The sequence below is a fragment of the Leucoraja erinacea genome, chromosome 34 (assembly GCF_028641065.1).
Source record: "Leucoraja erinacea ecotype New England chromosome 34, Leri_hhj_1, whole genome shotgun sequence".
NCBI lineage: Eukaryota > Metazoa > Chordata > Chondrichthyes > Rajiformes > Rajidae > Leucoraja > Leucoraja erinaceus.
In genome coordinates this window covers 1,665,997-1,680,000 of record NC_073410.1, presented here as the reverse complement: position 1 = coordinate 1,680,000, position 14,004 = coordinate 1,665,997, and the positions used below count along the sequence as shown (strand labels likewise).

At 44.7% G+C, this 14,004-nt stretch overlaps 1 protein-coding gene across 2 annotated transcripts in view; it reads left to right on the top strand.

The window, feature by feature from the left end:
• Positions 1–14,004, top strand: part of ndst2a (N-deacetylase/N-sulfotransferase (heparan glucosaminyl) 2a) — a 185,217-nt gene that overhangs the window by 35,281 nt on the left and 135,932 nt on the right. For both annotated transcript variants that reach the window (XR_008726152.1, XM_055661626.1), the window contains exon 2: positions 6,018–6,065. The gene's annotated coding sequence lies outside the window, so the exon portion shown is untranslated. The remainder of the gene's footprint in view (positions 1–6,017; positions 6,066–14,004) is intronic.

Below are 14,004 nucleotides of genomic sequence, written 5' to 3'. Positions count from 1 at the left end.
TCTCCGTGACTTTGCACTGTTCCTCAGCACAGATATCTTTGAATGCGTTTCAGCCAAAGTGCTGTGGGTATCTGGCACAGATTAAATTGCATTGTAATTGATTGGAGCAGTAATATTCTAGAGTGCATTTTTTATGGTCCTGAAGTGTTTAGTTATCCACCTTTAATGGAGCTTTTACCTAAACTAGCCCACGAGGAATAGATCGCCTCGCAAACGCCTGCATTAAATCTGTATTTTTATACTTTGATATATTGCCATAAAATGTTCATTGCAGTCCAGCTTTTGTGTTTACCTTCAGTGTTCCCTTGGTGTTTAGTTCTTGCCTGACAGGTGGAGACCATGTTTCCACTAGAGGGATAGTCTGGGACCAGAGGTCATTGAACAAAAGAATGTACCTTTAGAAAGTTGATGAGGAGGTATTTCTTCAGCCAGAGGGTGGTGAATCTGTGCCACAGACGGCTGTGGAGGCCAAGTCTTTGGGTCACTTTAAGGCAGAGATAGATAGATTCTTGATTAGTACGGGTGTCAGGGGTTATGGGGAGAAGGCAGGAGATTGGGGTTAGGAGGGAGAGATATTCTTACAAGATTGAGGGGGGGATCTTATAGAAACTTACAAAATTCTTAAGGGGTTGGACAGGCTAGATACAGGAAGATTGTTCCCGATGTTGGGGGAGTCCAGGACAAGGGGTCCCACAGTTTAAGGATGGAGGAGAAATCCTTTAGGACCGAGATGAGAAAAAACATTTTTCACACAGAGAGTGGTGAATCTCTGGAACTCTCTGCCACAGAAGGTAGTTGAGGCCACAGTTCATTGGCTATATTTAAGAGGGAGTTAGATGTGGCCCTTTGGCTAAAGGGATCAGGGGGGTATGGAGAGAAGGCAGGTACGGGATACTGAGTTGGATGATCAGCCATGATCATATTGAATGGTGGTGCAGGCTCGAAGGGCAGAATGGCCTACTCCTGCACCTATTTTCTATGTTTCTATGTCTATGTTTCTATGAACCACGAGAGACCGACCCAGGTATTCACCAAACAGGGTCTCCCTGACCAGGAACTCTGAAACCTGCCACTGAAATGAAGGTGTTTAAGAAGGAACTGCAGATGCTGGAAAATTGAAGATAGACAAAAATGCTGGAGAAACTCAGCGGGTGCAGCAGCATCTATGGAGCGAAGGAAATAGGCAACGTTTTGGGCCAAAGGAAATAGGCAACGTTTCGGGCCGAAACCCAAAGGGTTTCGTCCCGAAACGTTGCCTATTTCCTTCCCTCCATAGATGCTGCTGCACCCGCTGAGTTTCTCCAGCATTTTTGTCTACCCACTGAAATTAAGCTTCTATCTTTGCAAATATAATCTAGTTCAAATTTTAAAATAGTCTTCTGTCTGGTGCCCTAATGAGTTCACAAACGACAAACCGAATCTAGTTCACCTGGTTATTTCACCCCCAGCATTTTCAATTAGGTCGTTTAGATGTAAGTCTTCAGAAAGGTTAATAGGATACTTTCCATTTCAGTGAGCAGTTTGCTTGCCTATTCTGAGACGACGTGCGCTCCTGAGATATCTTTGCCTCGCTGCTCATAGAGTTTCAGTTTGCTTCAATGATCTTCAAAATAATCGGAGAAGTTTGAAACGGGCAGCGTTGGGTAATGTGTAGGAAGGAACTGCAGATGCTGGTTAAACTGAAGAAAGACACAAAATGCTGGAGTAACTCAGCGGGACAGGCAGCATCTCTGGAGAAAACAAATGGGACCCTCTGAAGAAGGGTCTCGACCCAAAACGTCACCCATTCCTTCTCTGCAGAGATAACCATATAACCATATAACAATTACAGCACGGAAACAGGCCATCTCGGCCCTACAAGTCCATGCCGAACAAATTTTTTTTTCCCCTTAGTCCCACCTGCCTGCACTCATACCATAACCCTCCATTCCCTTCTCATCCATATGCCTATCCAATTTATTTTTAAATGATACCAATGAACCTGCCTCCACCACTTCCACTGGGAGCTCATTCCACACCGCCACCACTCTCTGCGTAAAGAAGTTCCCCCTCATATTACCCCTAAACTTCTGTCCCTTAATTCTGAAGTCATGTCCTCTTGTTTGAAACTGCCTGTCCCGCTGAGTTACTCCAGCATTTCCTGTCTATCTTTGGAAAAATAACAAGAGTCATAGAGTGATACAGTGTGGAAACAGGCCCTTCAGCCCAACTTGCCACTACCAGCCCACATGTCCCAGTTACACTAGTCCCACTTGCCTGCCCTTGGTCCATATCCCTCAAAACCTGTCCTATCCATGTACCTGTCTAACTGTTTCTTAAACAATGGGATAATCCCAGCCACAACTACCTCCTCTGGCAGCTTGTTCCATACACCGACCACCCTTTGTGTGAAAAGGTTACCGCTTGGATTCCTATTAAATCTTTTCCCCTTCACCTTGAACCTATGTCCTCTGGTCATCGATCACCCTACTCTCTGCATCTACCCGATCTATTCCTCTCATGATTTTATCTGCTATGTTCTCTCTGTAACCTGTTTCATCCCCAAACCATCTGGTCCCAGCACTCCTCAAAGTCTTCAAACCCTGGGACACATTGGCCTGAATTTGGGGTTGAGTCTGTGGAGCCATCTCCGCAAGCTGACATCATGACCTGGTTCAGCGACTCAAACACCCAGGAACGCAGGAGATTACAAAGTATGGTGGGCACCGCCTGGTCCACCGACGTCACCCCCCCATGACATCAGTCTGACGAAGGGTCTCCACCCGAAACGTTGCCTATTTCATCTCTCCATAGAAACGTTGCCTCACCCGCTGAGATCCTCCAGCATTTTTTCTCCACCATCCATGGCACCTACAGGAGGCACTGCCTCAAACACCTAGAGAGCAGGCCTGAGCTACCATCTACCTCATTGGAGAGACCCCTGGACTATCTTTCATCGGACATCACTGGCTCCAGTTATTCACGCTATTCCCTTTGTCATGTATCTGTACACTGTGAATGTGCAATAATATGTGTGTTATGATTGTGTTTATAATTTGTTTGGTTGTTTTGTTGTTCCGCGAGTATTGCCACTTTCATTTCACTGCACATCTCGTATGTGTATGTGACAAATAAACTTGACTTGACTTGACTTGACTGCGAATGGCTCAATTGCAAACATGTATAGTCTTTCCGCTGACTGGTTGGCACACGGCAAGAGCGTTTCACTGTACCTCGCTACACGTGACAATAAACAAAATCTGTCTTATCTGTCCGTTGCTGCAGTGTTTGCAGAAGTGTAATCATTCCAGATATCTCAGATCACCCCCACGCTAATTTGCTGATCAATATCTCACTATTTTTCCAAGTGCTGGAGGTTTTCCAAGAAAAATAGTCCAAGTTGTCGGCAGGGGAACAGAACAGGGTGGGGGAGTGATGAGCAATACCTTGACAACCTATTATTGTTCATGTCATTGCATCCTCTTTTAATTAACCATCGAAGGTACCTCATTGACTGAGAAAATTCTTGTTCTGATAATGCACTTTGTTTATAGACCCTCTTGTTAAAAAAAAAAAGCCAATTTAAAATGTCTGTCTGGATCTGTTAATGCTACAGTGCATTTACTGTTCAACCTCGTCAGCTCTTGTGAGCCTGGTTTCCATAAATGGGTTCTGCAAATGTTCGATAACTCGATATTAGGACAATAAACTAAACTAAACGACACCAAACTAAACTATTGGCAATAAGGCTTATGCCGTTTGTGGCATGAATCACTGTGCTGAACGAAATCAGCCAGCATCATCAAAGACCCACACTCTCATTTCACTACTGTACTAACATCGGGAAGAAGGCACAGAAGTGTCAAACCTGGACCACTAGGTTTAAGGAGGTTTCTACCCGACAACCAGCTGGATCTTGAACACGACACAACACAACACAACCCTAATCTTAACTGTGTACTATGGACTGTTTTTGATTGCGCAAAGGACTTTGGACTTTTGGCACTACTTTTATAGTCATTTACTTATTGATTTACTTTGTTAATGATATATTATCTATGTGTATGATGTTTACTGGCCTGCTGGAGCGATTCATTGCGTATAAGAAGGAATTGCAGATGCTGGAAAATCGAAGGTAGACAAAAATGCTGGAGAAACTCAGCGGGTGCAGCAGCATCTATGGAGCGAGGGAAATAGGCGACGTTTCGGGCTGAAACCCTGAAGGAAATAGGCAACGTTTCGGGCCGAAACCCTGAAGGAAATAGGCAAAGTTTCGGGCCGAAACCCGGAAGGAAATAGGCAACGTTTCGGGCCGAAACCCTGAAGGAAATAGGCAACGTTTCGGGCCGAAACCCTTCCGGGTTTCAGCCCGAAACGTTGCCTATTTCCTTCAGGGATTCGGCCTGAAACGTTGCCTATTTCCCTCGCTCCATAGATGCTGCTGCACCCGCTGAGTTTCTCCAGCAATTTTGTCTACCCTGGAAGCGATTCATTGTTCAGGGGACAATTAAACGCTCTTGAGTTTGTTCAACCCCAGCTGATTCTCCACTGGGACTGAGTCGTTGCCAGACCGATGTGGACAAGCAGCAATCTGAGTGAATCAAAACACATAGTGTTGGGGGCGCTCAGCGGTTCAGGCAGACCCTCTGCAGAGCGCAGACTGACAACATTTTGTGTCGGGATCCTCCCGAGTAAATAATTGGTCTCTGACATGAACTGTAGCTGGTCTGAGGACGGGAACATTTCTCCATGCAACAAGCAGAAGTTATCTTGGTTCAGCTTTTTGCCTTGTGCAGGGATGTCTTCTCCTTTTGTGTCCACCTTCCATGTTACAAATGTTGGCCTCGCTGTCACCGTCAGTCCTGAAAAGGACGCAAGCTTCTGGCGACAATCAGTGGGAGCCATCACTTGTTGCAATAAATAGAAACATAGAAAATAGGTGCAGGAGTAGAGGCCATTCGGCCCTTCGAGCCTGCACCGCCATTCAATATGATCATGGCTGATCATCCAACTCAGTATCCCGTGCCTGCCTTCTCTCCATACCCCCTGATCCCCTTAGCCACAAGGGCCACATCTAACTCCCTCTTAAATATAGCCAATGAACTGTGGCCTCAACTACCTTCTGCGGCAGAGAATTCCACAGATTCACCACTCTCTGTGTAAAAACTGATTTTCTCATCTCGGTCCTAAAAGATTTCCCCCTTATCCTTAAACTGTGACCCCTAGTTCTGGACTTCCCCAACATCGGGAATAATCTTCCTGCATCTAGCCTGTCCAACGCCTTAAGAATTTTGTAAGTTTCTATAAGATCCCCCCTCAATCTTCTAAATTCTAGATGATGGCGGTAGCAGAATTTGCTCAGGATAGTTCCTGTTTCCAGCCCCACGGCATGGACATTACTGCCACGGGGCCGAACCTAGAGTAATTATAATACTCAGTTTTCACAATTTCAGCATGAAGATACATCGTTACATTTTGCTGTGGTATACCTGATCAAGTGTGCTTCCAACCAAGTGTTTGACCATGGACCTGCTGCTAAGACGGCAGTCTCCCTTGCTGCGAAACAGGTCTATGCGGGCATCAAACTCTTCAATGTTTCCAGGCTAAATGATGATTTGGGCATCATGTGTGGGCCTTGTCTTTTCAAGCCAGCTGAGATGGTAAGCCTAGTTGGAGGCGATCAGGCCAGGAATTTAAATTAGATGGTGCCACCAAGTTGTTCAAACTGTATTGGTCCTAATGAACCTCACCTTCTCTTTCCATTTTATCTGCATGAAACTGTAACACAGAGACGCACTGATAATGGTCCGAAAAGTCACCTCTCCATGTTCTCCAGAGATGCTGCCTGACCCACTAAGTTACTCCAGCACTTTGTATCTACCTTTGGTTATATGCCCGATCTATTTCACTGGCAGTTTGGTTGCAAATTCTTGCCCCCTTATATATTCAGTCCTCAGCAGCTTTAACTTGGTCTTGGAGTTTTACAGAATTTAAATTTTTGACTTAATCACTAATATTAATGATTTATTTTGTTCCAGGCATCTAAAGATTCATTAAAGCCCCTGTCCGAGGTTGTAAAGTGACTGGTAAGGATCCAAACATTTTATTCAATTGATTAATAGGCTTGGATAGAGTGGATGTGGAGAGGATGTTTCCACTAGTGGGAGAGTCTAGGACTAGAGGGCACAGCCTCAGAATTAAAAGAAGTTCTTTTAGGAAGGAGATGAGGAGGAATTTCTTTAGTCAGAGGGCGGTGAATCTGTGGAATTCTCTGCCACAGAAGGCTGTGGAGGCCAAGTCAATGAATGGCCTAATTCTGTTCCTATCACTTAAGGCCTTACGATTACTGTGTATCAATAATCCAGAATGATTATCAATTATTTTATCGAGAGAAGTACAGATGACATGACACGCTGTTCCATCCATCAACCGCCCATTTACACTAATCCTACCTTCTGATTAGTTTAGAGGAAGCAGGCCCTTCGGCCCATCAACTTTGCTGAGCACTACCCTACACACACTAGGGCCAATTTTACATGTATACCCAACCTGTACTCTTTGGAGTGTGGGAGGAAACATAAGATCCAGGAGGACCCACTCAGGTAACGGGGAGAACGTACCATCTCCGTACAGACAGCGCCCGTAGTCAGGATCGAACCTGCTTCTCTAGAAGGTGGTTGCTCCACTGTGCCGTTTAATATCCCTCCCCCCACATCTACCCCATTTTTCCACCACAATGCTCATCATATGTTAACCCAATCACCCCCGGATTAATTCTTGTAAACCTCCTCTGGACCCTCTCCAATGCCAACACACCCCTCCTCAGATATGGGGCCCAAAACTATTTGCAATTCTTCAAATGGACCTTATGCCTGGCGTCCGATAAAGCCTCAGAATTACCTCCCTGTTTTTGCATTCTAAACCACTGAAAATGAATGCTAACATTGCATTTCCACCGCTCAGCCAATCTACCAGCAATTTATTTGATTGCCTCTCATTTAATTGTATTTAATTGCAGCCTTATCTGTCCGTTACTGCAGTGTTTGCGGAAGTGTAATCATTCCAGATATCTCAGATCACCCCCACGCTAATTTGCTGATCAATATCTCACTATTTTTCCAAGTGCTGAAGGTTTTCCAAGAAAAATGATCCAAGTTGTCGGCGGGGGAACAGTACAGGGTGGGGGAGTGATGAGTAATACCTTGACAACCTATTATTGTTCTTGTCATTGCATCCTCTTTTAATTAACCATCGAAGGTACCTCATTGACTGACAAAATTCTTGTTCTGATAATGCACTTTGTTTAGAGACCCTCTTGTTAAAAAAAAAAACAATTTAAAATGTCTGTCTGTCTGACTGGATCTGTTAATGCTACAGTGCATTTACTGTTCAACCTCGTCAGCTCTTGTGAGCTTGGTTTCCAGAATGGGTTCTGCAAATGTTCGATAACTCGATTTGGGCAATCAGTCTATTTAAAGATAGCACAGTCAGGCGATATGGGGAGAAGGCAGGAACGGGGTACTGATTGTGGATGATCAGCCATGATCACAGTGAATGGCGGTGCTGGCTCAAAGGGCCGAATGGCCTCCTCCCGCACCTATTGTCAATCGATTGCAAGGTGTGCCACCCTCCTTTAACAATTTATTATTATAATAATATAAAAGGTGTAGGAAGGAACTGCAGATGCTGGTTTACGCCCAAGATAGACAATAGGTGCAGGAGTAGGCCATTCGGCCCTTCGAGCCAGCATCACCATTCAACGTGATCATGGCTGATCATCCACAATCAGTACCCCGTTCCTGCCTTCTCCCCATATCCCCTGACTCCGCTATCTTTAAGAGCCCTATCTAGCTCTCCCTTGAAAGCATCCAGAGAACCGGCCTCCACCGCCCTCTGAGGCAGATAATTCCACAGACTCACCACTCTCTGTGTGAAAAAGTGTTTCCTCGTCTCCGTTCTAAATTGTCTACCCCTTATTCTTAACCAGTGACCCCTGGTTCTGGACCCCCCCTACATCAGGAACATGTTTCCTGCAAAATATGATAGACACAAAATGCTGGAGTAACTCAGCGGGACAGGCAGCATCTCTGGAGAGAAGGAACGGGTGACGTTTCGGGTCGAGACCCTTCTTCAGACCGATGCTTTTAGACATTAGTTTATTGGCACGTGTACCGAGGTACGGTGAAAAGCTTCTGTGGAATATTAACCAGTCAGCAGAAAGACAATACATGATTACAATCGAGCCGTCCACAGTGTACAGATACAGGATAATTGGAATATCGTGAATAAGGTTTAGACCCTTCTTGAGACCATCACCCTTTCCTTCCAAATTCCATGCAATACAATCCAACTTTGTGTGTTCTTACTATTGTATCAGCTTTCCTTTCTGCTGAGTCCGTGCTGGGTACCTGTTGCAGTACATGGTCAATATTCCTTTCCCAGCTAGCCTGGTTGTCCTTGGCACATGGCCTGGCCCTGGGTAACACAGCCAGGAGGTACTGCCATGATCTCTGCCCCTCCACCCGACTGTTCCCCTGGCTGCTGTTGGCTGCTCCCAACATTGAATTGCAAAACTATTCAATAAAGCAAAACGCAATTCCTTGCAGGAATTCCAGAAATGTTGGCGGTGAATCAACTTAAGAGGGAGAATGCAAGTCATCTTGGCCTGGTCTAATGTCGGCTTGCTCAAGGGACTATGTGTTGTTATTATTTCTGTCCCACCAGTGCGATTATACACTATAATTACAAAATGATTCCACAAGCAAAGTTTGCTTTGAAAAAAGAATCTATCTCCAGATAGTTCCCCACCCTTACTTCTCCTGTTATGGACTGCGTTGTTGTGGCCTGGTCAATGTCAGGAAAAGACCGGACGCCAGGCGCAGAGACCGCCACAGCGTAATGAAATTGCCAGTACGAGGTGTGAGAGTAATGTTATTTGCTGATGGATGTGGACAACTCTGGTAATACTACAAAGTATAGAGCTTCAGGACTGACAACCTGCACCCTGTCCGGAACAGTGGCGCAGCGGTAGAGACCCGGGTTCGATCCTGACTACGGGTGCTGTCTGTACGGAGTTTGCACGTTCTCCCCGTGACCTGCGTGGGTTTTCTCCGGGTGCTCTGGTTTCCCCCCACACTCCAATAACGTCCAGGTTTGTCGGCTAATTGGCTTGCTATTATTGTAAATTGTTTCCAGTGGGGGTAAAACAGTGTGTAAAAACACAGAGCTGGAGTAACTCAACGGGTCCGGCAGCATCTCTGGAGAGAAGGAATAGCCGAGAACCTTCTTCAGACGGGGGAAAGGGGAACTTGAGATCTGTGCGACAATGTAGAAATGTAGAACAAAGGAATGAAAGATATGCAAAAAATAAACGGTCTCGACCTGATATCTTACCATTCCGTCTCTCCAGAGATGCTGTCTGTCCCACTGAGTTACTCCAGCATTTTGTGTCTACATATATATATATATATATATATATATATATATATATATATATGTGTATGTATGTATGTATATATATATATGTATGTATGTATATATATATATATATATGTATATATATATATATGTATATATATGTATATATATATATATATATATATATATATATATATATATATATATATATATATATATATATATATATATATATATATATATATATGTATGTATATATATATATGTGTGTATATATATATATGTATATATATATATATGTATATATATGTGTGTGTATGTGTGTATGTATATATGTGTATATATATGTATGTATATATATATATATGTGTATATATGTGTATGTATATGTATGTATATATATATGTATGTACCCTCGATTCCCACTGGAGCATTAATGGCCCATTCACACAGTTGACCCAGAACATATCACACTTTGCATATTGGCGATGTGTAAACTCTGCACTGCAGGAGCAGATATTCTTTTCATGTGTAGAATGTTAATCAAATCAAAGCAAGATTCCCCCTTGATCTGTTGATCAAAGGCTGGGTCTGATCTGCAATTAAGGAAGAAGGTCAGAGTTTCTGTCGGTCAACGAGACCATATGATGATTATGAATGAAGTAGCCTAATTACTAATCTTGCGTTTGAGGCACAGTGTCAGAGAGCCAAGCTGGCACAGTTTGGAACTCATCAATAAACATCAGGGCCATCTGCTCCTGTTTTGGAGTTTTGTCATCATTCCTCCTAGACCCTCCTGTAAGGATGTGTTTTTGAACAACGAGGATGATTTTGCGGCGTTGGCTGATTGAAAGATGCAGCGCGGAGACTGGCCCTTTGGCCGGCTGAGTCCGTGCTGACCACACTAGTAGTTCTATGTTATCCCACGTTCTCATCCACTCCCCACCTGAAATGTCACCCATCAGAAGGGTCCTGATCAGAAACGTCACCCGTTGAGACTGAGGACCTGCCACAACCCGAAACGTTGCCCGGGGTGATGCCTGACCCGCTGAGTTACTCCAGCACTTTGTGTCTTTTTTTTTTTAAACCCGCGTCTGCAGTTCCTTGTTTCTCCTTTGTGTAGGTTGCCATGGTCTCAGGATGATGACAGACCGACCAGGGCTGTGTTCAGTTACTCAGTTTTTGGCTATTTGTTGTTGGCTATTTACCCCAAATTGGAGGATTTTCCATTCACCTTGTTGTATTGTAAACAGGCCGAGCAGAATATGAGGTGCTGTTCCTCCATTTTGTGTGTTGACCTCACTCTGGCAACGGTTTGGGTTTAGATGGATAGGGGTCAAATAGACAAATAGAAATTAGGTGCAGGAGTAGGCCATTCGGCCCTTCGAGCCTGCACCGCCATTCAATATGATCATGGCTGATCATCCAACTCAGTATCCCGTACCTGGCTTCTCTCCATACCCTCTGATCCCCTTAGCCACAAGGTCCACATCTAACTCCGTGAGTAAATATAGCCGCCCAAAACTGGCCTCGACTACCCTGGTGCGGCAGAGAGTTTCAGAGATGTTCACCACTTTCTGCGATGAAAACGGGTGCCGGCTCCGCCAAAAAAGTTGCGTTTGGGTTTTAAAGGATTTCCTCCTTGAATCCCTAGAACGTGTACGGGAGGGCCAAGAATGATCGAGGAGTGCCAACATTTGCCACACGGGCACCTGCACACTCTTTTAAAAAAGGAATCGGATGCTAGAAATAAAACTGCCTTAATAATTCACACCAAGAGATTTTACGAGTTCTGTTCAGGCAACATTTACTGCTGGGATGAATTTATTGCAGGGATTCCCTCCCACATCCATGGACCATTACCATAACTCTGCCCCCCTCACATCAATCATAAATGGTCTTAAAAAGCCTATTGCAATGTAATTGATATCTGTCCAGTACCCGTGTAGCAAGCCAGATGATTTACGATCCCCTGGTTTTTAGAAAGCTTTTTGAGTTACTGATATGGTGTTGCTGCTTGCATGGAGGCACCTGACATCTGAAAGGTCGATTGATCAACGTTTAGATCTGTGACGATATTGGTTGATGCCACAAAGTTCCACTGTAACTGCTCCATGCTACTATCAGAAGCTATTTCCTTGGAGGATTGGAAAGGCTTGGTGTGTCTCAGATTTTCGACACATGTACTGTACAGACCATACTGATGGGTCGTATCACAAGCCTGATTTGGTAACTCAAGCACTCAGGAATGATGGAGGCTGCAGGAGGTGGTAAAAACCGCCCAGTCTAACACAGGTACCTGTACTGACCTTCCCACCGACAAAGGAATCTACAGGAGTCACTGCTTCCGACATCATCAAAGACCCACCCACCTCCCTGGCCACGCTCTCATTTCACTGCTACCACCAGGAAGAAGGCACAGGAGCCTGTCATCCTCACCTCCAGGTTCAGGGGACAGTGAGGACTACCTGAAATTGGAGAAGTCAATGTTCATGCCGCTGGGGTACAAACTGCCCAAGCGGAATATGAGGTGCTGCTCCTCCAATTTCCAGCGGTCCTCACTCTGGCCATGGAGGAGGCCCAGGACGGAAAGGTCGGATTCGGAATGGGAGGGGGAGTGGAAGTGCTGAGCCTCCCCCACTTCAACTCACCCACCCATTATCTCCCGGTAGTTCATAGGGTCAAGGAACAGAATTAGGCCATTTGGTCCATTGAGTCTACTCTGCCATTCAATCATGGCTGATCTAACTCTCCCTCCTAACCCCATTCTCCTGCCTTCTCCCCATAACCCCTGACACCCGCACTAATCAAACACTAATCAGTTGTTACAGTCATAGTTGCAATAACTAAGTCGGAGACCCCATTCCCTTTGGCAACCAATGGCATTGAATACAGAGGACGTCCTGTCTATAATTGCTAAAAGTAAATAAATAGGTAATTATATTGATTAGTTTTGGGAATCTATCTAGTAAACGTTTCAGGTTTATCCCAGTGTCAATAGAGACCTCCCTCCTCCCAGGTCCCGAACATCAATATGCTCCCCTGAAATGGTGATCAATGGGTTCTTCTCTCTACTGATCAATATGCTTAATCAATGTGATCCCTCTTCCCAGCAGGTGATCAATATGTTTTTGTTTCAAAAGCAGATCAATGTGTTCAACCCAAACCCTGATCAATAAGCTCTTCCTGTCCCATTAGCTGATCAATGTGCCCCTCCCAATAGCTGACAGACCTGCTTCTCCCCCCTTTCCCAATTGTTGATCGATCTGCTCCTTCCTGCACAAAATGTTTGTAAATTGACGGACTGTTCCTCCGTTCTCCAGACGCAGATAGGACCACAGTCTAGGGTCCTTCCACTGCTGGACATGGGGGGGCAGGGTGTGGTGGAGACGCCACTCAAAATTAGGGAAGGGATTCCATGACAGTGGGCCACATGAGTGGTATGGATGGGGGATACATTTGTGAAATTTGAGCAGGGTATGTAGACTGTGTTGAACAATTTGTACAGCCTCCGAAAATGTCGGATGAATTTTTTGCACGGTTCATGTATTGTGTATATTTATTACATGAATAAAGTCTATTTTGAAATAATAATTTAAAAAAAATCCTACATGGATTTGCTGGAGTATCAGGCAGCATCTGTGAGGGGACGTCCTGATCAGATTGCTTTAAAAGAAATAATAAGGTAATTATATGGATATAGTTTTGGGAATCTATGGAGTAAACCGTTTCGGGTTTATCCCCCTTCCCAATAGGGACCCTCCCTCCTCCTGGGCCTCCTCCATCAGATATGCTCCCCGCAAATGGTAGATCAACAGTTCTTCTCTCTAATGATCAAAATGCTTAATCAATGGGAACCCTCTTCTCTGCAGAGTGATCAATGACGTTTTTGTTTCAAAAGTCTGAAGATGAAGAAGGGTGTTCACCCCAAACCTGATCCCAGCTCGTCCTGTCCATTAGCTGATCAATGTCCTGCTCCCAATAGCTGACATTTTTGCTTCTCCAGCTCTTTGATCCACATGTTGATCGATAGTGCTCCTTCCTGCTAAAATCAAATTATAATTGGTAACAACGTTCAAGATGAATTGCTCGATGCAATAACAATAAACCCTCGCAGATACTCGGGGAAGTCATAGAAACATAAAACATAGAAATTAGGTGCAGGAGTCGGCCATTCGGCCCTTCGAGCCTGCACCGCCATTCAATATGATCATGGCTGATCATCCAACTCAGCATCCCGTACCTGCCTTCTCTCCATACCCCCTGATCCCTTTAACCACAAGGGCCACATCTAACTCCCTCTTAAATATAGCCAATGAACTGTGGCCTCAACTACCCTCTGTGGCAGAGAGTTCCAGAGATTCACCACTCTCTGTGTGAAAAATGTTTTCCTCACCTCAATTCCATGCCTGTAGCGGTCCCTTTGATTATTGTGAAAGAGATTATGTTCCTAAAAAGAAATACTGGAAAGCCTGCTTGGTGTAACATTGCATTGTCCTCATGAGTACAGCTCGTATATCTTGAGGGACATTTTTATAGCGTTGTTGCTGACAAGTATAGACCTCTAGGTTGGAGATGGGCGCAATAAAGGTGATGTCTCTGTGTAAC